Raw genomic sequence first — 5,717 nt, forward strand, 5'->3', positions numbered from 1 at the left:
GAAGACCAGGTAACCATGTGTTTGTTCTCTGAGTCGCTGTTTAAATACCCTGTGGGAGTGGTCTTGAGCATCTCTGAGGAGGGACCACCATTTAGCCGGCTTTCTTGGGGGTGGAGTCTGGACTGAGGCAATTCCCAGGGGAGGGGGCTTGGAATGCAACTTCCACCCAAACAATCCAGACTCCTTGGATACATGGAGGCCAGAGGCTGGGGTGAAGCCTGGACCCAAACTTTCCAGACTCTTTGGGTATATGGATGCCAGGGGCTGGGGGTGACACCTCCAACCAGACATCCCAGACTCTTTGGATATATGGATTTCAGCAGTTGGGGTTTCATGTCCAACCCAAATACTTATACCTGACTTTTTCTTTCTGTTTCTCTGGGAATAGCTGTAACTCTGGCAACCATCTACCTTGAGATCTACCATATCTTTTCTTTTAGAAGTTTCACTGGTCTCTGTCCTATTCACTTAGTAGAGAAAGCAGTCACCCAACCCCAGCAGTAATCCCAAGGTTCGTTTTTTAAAGATTTATTTTATTTTTCAAATATTTGTAAAATATGTCTGGGAGTGAGTATGTACACACATGAATATGAGTACAGGTGACTATGGATTGGAAGAGGGCATCAGATCAGCTGGAACTACGGGTGGTTGGGAGCCACTTGCCAAGACTTCAGCAGCATAGTTTCTTCAACATCTAGATCCTCACATTCTTTTTTTTTTATTTAGTTTTTCGAGACAGGGTTTCTCTGTGGCTTTGGAGCCTGTCCTGGAACTAGCTCTGTAGACCAGGCTGGTCTCGAACTCACAGAGATCCGCCTGCCTCTGCCTCCCGAGTGCTGGGATTAAAGGCGTGCACCACCACCACCCGGCTAGATCCTCACATTCTTATTCATAGCACAACTTTCCCTTTTTCCATAGTTTTTATAGATGAAAGCTTTTCCTATGGGGAAGACAGGTCTCTCACCATGATTGATAGACATGGTAGAGAGTTCATGAAAGCCATGTCTGTGTTTCCATTCCTCCTCTTTGGAGGTAGTCTTACTGTCTTAGTTAGGGCTTGTTTTTTTTTTTCTTTTCTGTGAAGAACCACCATGAACAAGGCAACTCTTATAAATGAAACCATTTAGTTGAGGGGGCTTGCTTACAGTTTCAGAGGTTCAGTACATTATTATCATGGTGGGGAGCATGGTGGCATGCAGGCAGATGTGGTGCTAGAGCTGAGAGGGCTACACCTTGCAGGCAATGGAAAGTCAACTTATAGTCACATTGAGAGAAGCTTGAGCAAAAGAAAACTCAAAGCACACCCCCATAGTGGCAAACTTTCTCCAATAAGTCCACACCTCCTAATAGTGTCACTCCCTTTGGAGACCATTTTCTTTCAAACATCACATTCTACTCCCCGGCCCCGAAAGTGTTATAGCCATATCATATTGCAAAATGCATTCAGTCTAACTTTCAAAAGTCTCCATAGTCTATATCAGTCTCTTCTGAGATACATGACAATCTCTTAACTATAATTACCTATAAAAATAAAGCAGATTGTGGGAGTGATTTCTTTCTAATCTGTTGCTTTCATTGGTTAATTAATAAAGAAACTGCCTAGGCCCATTTGATAGGCCAACCCTTAGGTAGGCGGAGTAAACAGAACAGAATGCTGGGAGAAAGAAGCTGAGTCAAGGAGTCGCCATGATTCTCCCACTCCAGACAGAAGCAGGAAGGGGTGCGCGGGTTCCCATGTGCCCGATTTATAAGTAAACATTCGCCCGAGGCAAGCCCACCCCCTAAGGGACTGGCTAAACCCTACAGCAGATCACATACTTCCAACATACAGTGTCACAAGATATTTATTACAATTCCAAAACATAGAGAAGGTAGCATAGCAAGGAAATACTGGACCACAGCGAGAGAAAAAAGAAAAACACCAGCTGGGCAAATCCAAAGTCTGCATTTTCATGGCTGGTGTCAAAGTGTTCTCTATGTCTCCAACTCCTTTCAGCTTTATTCACTGCAACACTCTTGGGCTGGTTTCACTCCGTGTTAGTAGCACCTTAACTACTACTACTAATAGCAGATATTCCACAATTCTAGCATCTCTGATATCTTGGGTTCTCTAAGACAATCTAGGCTTCAATTTCGTAGCTACATGCAATGGCCTCTCTACTAAGTCTCCATTCAGGGACAGGACTGACACATGACTAACCTCATGGACTGGACTTTATTCTGTAACTCTTTTCTTCTCTCCTTGACTCTAAAGCCAGAATGATGGGGCCCAAGTTGCCAAGTTCTGCTGCTTACTCGGGCTCAATCATTACCCTCTCATTAATTGCTTCTTCACGTGCTTTCTGCCCTTCACTGCCTAAGTTTGGATGTCCTGAAACTAGCTCTGTAGACCAGGCTGGTCTCAAACTCAGAGATCCTCCAGCCTCTGCTTTCCCAATGCTGGGATTAAAGGTGTGCACTGCAACACCCAGTTCTAAGCTTTTCTTCAACTCCTTCTCATAGTTAGAAACTTAGCTGAGTGGGATCTTGCCCTGAGGTCACCACTCCCTTTATTCTATCTCTTAACCCGTTTATCTCCTTGAAAAGAGGATTTATCTCCATTTCACTTTCTGGGACCCCCTTTCTCCTCAAATAGTCTTCCTTACTTAGCTTGCTCCTTTTCGTTATATATCTTCCTTAGAGTGACCATGATTATACACATGACAGAGTCTCTACTAGATGTTTTGAGATTTCTTCTGCAAAAGGTATTAATCTAGAACTTCACGTTAGCTTCAGGCAGATGCTTTGGACAAGGGCAAAATGGAGTCACTTCCTTCACCAAAATATCACAAGAACGATTTCTAAGCAATGTACTAAAATTCTTCTTCTCTGAAACCTTTTGATTCAGCCCCCGACAGTGCATCAAATCACCCTCAGTACCACTGTCTTCCATGCTCCACCTAGCACGGCCCATTAAGCTTTGTTTAAAGCATTCCACTGTTTTCCAAAGTCCAAATTCCTCTAAAGAGAGTGCCACTCCATTTGGGGGTCATTGTCTTTCAGACTGCCACACTTAGTTTTTCGGTTTTTATTCTCAATGAAAACCATGTTTTCCTCTCGTAGGTTTGATTGCCACTAGAGTTTATGATACAACTGTCCCTTAGGCAGTGGCCTCACCACTCATTTGGAAACTGTTCTTTACTCTTACAATTGCATGTTCCACTTTCCTGGTTCCCCCCCTCCCCCAGGTATTGACCTACTTCTTTCCTATTCTTTTTATTCTAATTAAAAGGAAAGCGTGTACTCAGTCTCCTACTATCCTGAATTATACAGGCAAGTTTCCCACATTTGGGGAAACTGAATACATCTGCACATCAGAAGTGTAATTGATAAGCCTTGTCATGAGAAAACCACCTTTGTAGCATGATCTTGTCATTCTTTCTTCATAATTTGGTTTCTAGGCACCATTTACTCCATCTGAGGTAGAGTTATCAGGGTGCTTCTACCAGCCTGCCAAACAAGGAACTCCAGTCTAGAAATCTGTATTTGTAAGGATGCTTCTGTTTACACTTGATATATTAAAATATTAAACTTTCATTCAAACATGGTTCTTAGTTGATGTGATATAGTAAGATGATACTCTAAGAGCATTGAGATAATAAATCTTAATATCTTTCTCTGGGATCCCAAATATAGACATTGCATGGATCTGGAGCCTTCTGTGACTGATTTTCAGATAATGGTACAAGTGGAAGGGTGGTAATCATTCCAGTAAGAGGTGTGTGTTGGAATCATTATGCTTCAAAATGAAATATTTGTATGACATTTTTTTCTTCCATTTTCAATAAAATGAAGAACTTTAAGGTATAACTGCTATAACCTTCAAAAGATACAGTCTGAGCATGTGAGCATGGTGGTGTTTGTCTATGCAACAGAATAAAGCTTATAAATTAGAATCTGTCAGTCAGAGTTTTCTGTGGAAAGGTTATTGTACCTGAAAAACGTGTCTTACCTTATTAATTCTAGTCTAGATTGTAACTGCAGAAGCAAGGTATGTGATGGGGGAGGAGATTAGACTCTGATTTGCTTTGAGGTTAAATTCTCTTTTATTTGTGATTCAGATATAGGATTCCCTGGGTTTCCAAGATCTCAGTAACATAGGCCTTATGAGGAAGAAATTGCCTAGGTTATTATGAATATAGTGAGAATCCAGCAGATGTAGTAGCCTGAGAAGGGCAGGTCGAAACAAAAGCATTACCAATTAGTTCATTTGCATTTGTACGCGATGCACCTTTAAAGGATGGGAAATTCGTGAGACACAGGAGTGAAATGTTCTTTGGGATGTGGAAGGCAGAGGTGAGAGTTGGAGTTGTGATTATATGTTCAGATACACATGCTTAGAACCGTATGAGGCAAGGTAATCAATGAGGCAGGAGGTCAAAGTTATGCACTAGATAAACAACACACTTCTCCCTGAAATAAAGGTTCCAGGAAAATGAAATAGGGCTTCCTTTTACCCATACACTTTGTAGAACATCATTTTCCTGCATCATATGAACAGGTTGGAATTGCTAGGCTGCATCATATGCGATTTTGGATGGATAGTCAATACTTAATGTATTCAAGGTAACAGAAGCAGCCTTACAAACATGATGGATTTATTGAAGTGGTAGATGGCTATACCAATTTCCTAGCCTCACTCAGCAGTTATCTGGTTCAGTTAACAGTGGTAACAAAGAGAAAAGTGAGAACTGCAATACAGTCTTTAATATTGCATTGTATTTAGTATTCCAAAGAATGGAATGAAACTCACTTCTATTTTGCAGTTATTATGGAAAAGATAAGGCTAAGATTTTCTCTGACACATTGAAGACTAGCTCTGAAACCAGTGAAGATAGGTACGAGTAATGCCATGAGTGTGACCAAGTTTTGATGGGAACTTCAACAGGGAAGGCTATGGGTCTTATACTGTACCTGATCCAGCAGAAGGCAGAAATGGAAATGTTCTAAAGACACTTGTGTCTCTCAGTCTCACTATGAGACTATTGAAACAAAATAAAATGGTGACTATTGCCACCAAATAAAATGGGAATTCTAGCTGATGGGATAAAGGGATGGCAGGAAATTGTTCCTTCATACCCCACCTACTTTAAGTTTAATCTGAGAGGACAAACTTTGTGTGGCAGAGACTCTCATGTTTTTAGTTATTTCTCATAACACTTCCTCTAAGGACTTGTTTTTCCTCCAAATTGTGCATCCAAATATTCTTCATTCTCCTCAAGCCTCATTGTCTGCTACTTTTCCACATGGAAATCCAAGAGGTGACCTTTTCTTTATTTAGTATCCCAAAGAGGAGTGCCAGACTCAAGCACTGATAAGGAAGAAAACAGATGTTAATATTTGCAGTGTGTCTCCTACTGAATCCCAAAACATTCTTTCTTGTCAGCTATACACTGATATTATCAGACCTTGACCAGAGAAAGCAAGAAAATTATGGTCCTAGAAGAGCATAGAAGCCTTGATGTGGTTCTTGGTTGATGACAAAGTGATAGACCCTTAGGCTGATCTTTAGCTATACAGGTATGCATGTTCCTTCTGCAATACTTTGGAAGCATGCAGGCTCCATATATTCTGTGGATTCTGACAGACCAAGCATTTCCTCTTCTGGAATAAGCCTTGATGATTATCTCTTTACTGTTGTCTCTATATAACACTTTGTTTGCTTGAATTATAGCCAT

At 41.2% G+C, this 5,717-nt stretch overlaps 1 non-coding gene across 1 annotated transcript; it reads right to left on the bottom strand.

The window, feature by feature from the left end:
* Positions 1–3,268: 3,268 nt before the first annotated feature.
* Positions 3,269–3,431, bottom strand: LOC113457457. The gene has a single exon (XR_003378024.1). It is a non-coding gene; the product is annotated as a U1 spliceosomal RNA (small nuclear RNA).
* Between the last annotated feature and the right edge of the window lie 2,286 nt (positions 3,432–5,717).

Source organism: Microtus ochrogaster, chromosome X, assembly GCF_000317375.1.
Source record: "Microtus ochrogaster isolate Prairie Vole_2 chromosome X, MicOch1.0, whole genome shotgun sequence".
NCBI lineage: Eukaryota > Metazoa > Chordata > Mammalia > Rodentia > Cricetidae > Microtus > Microtus ochrogaster.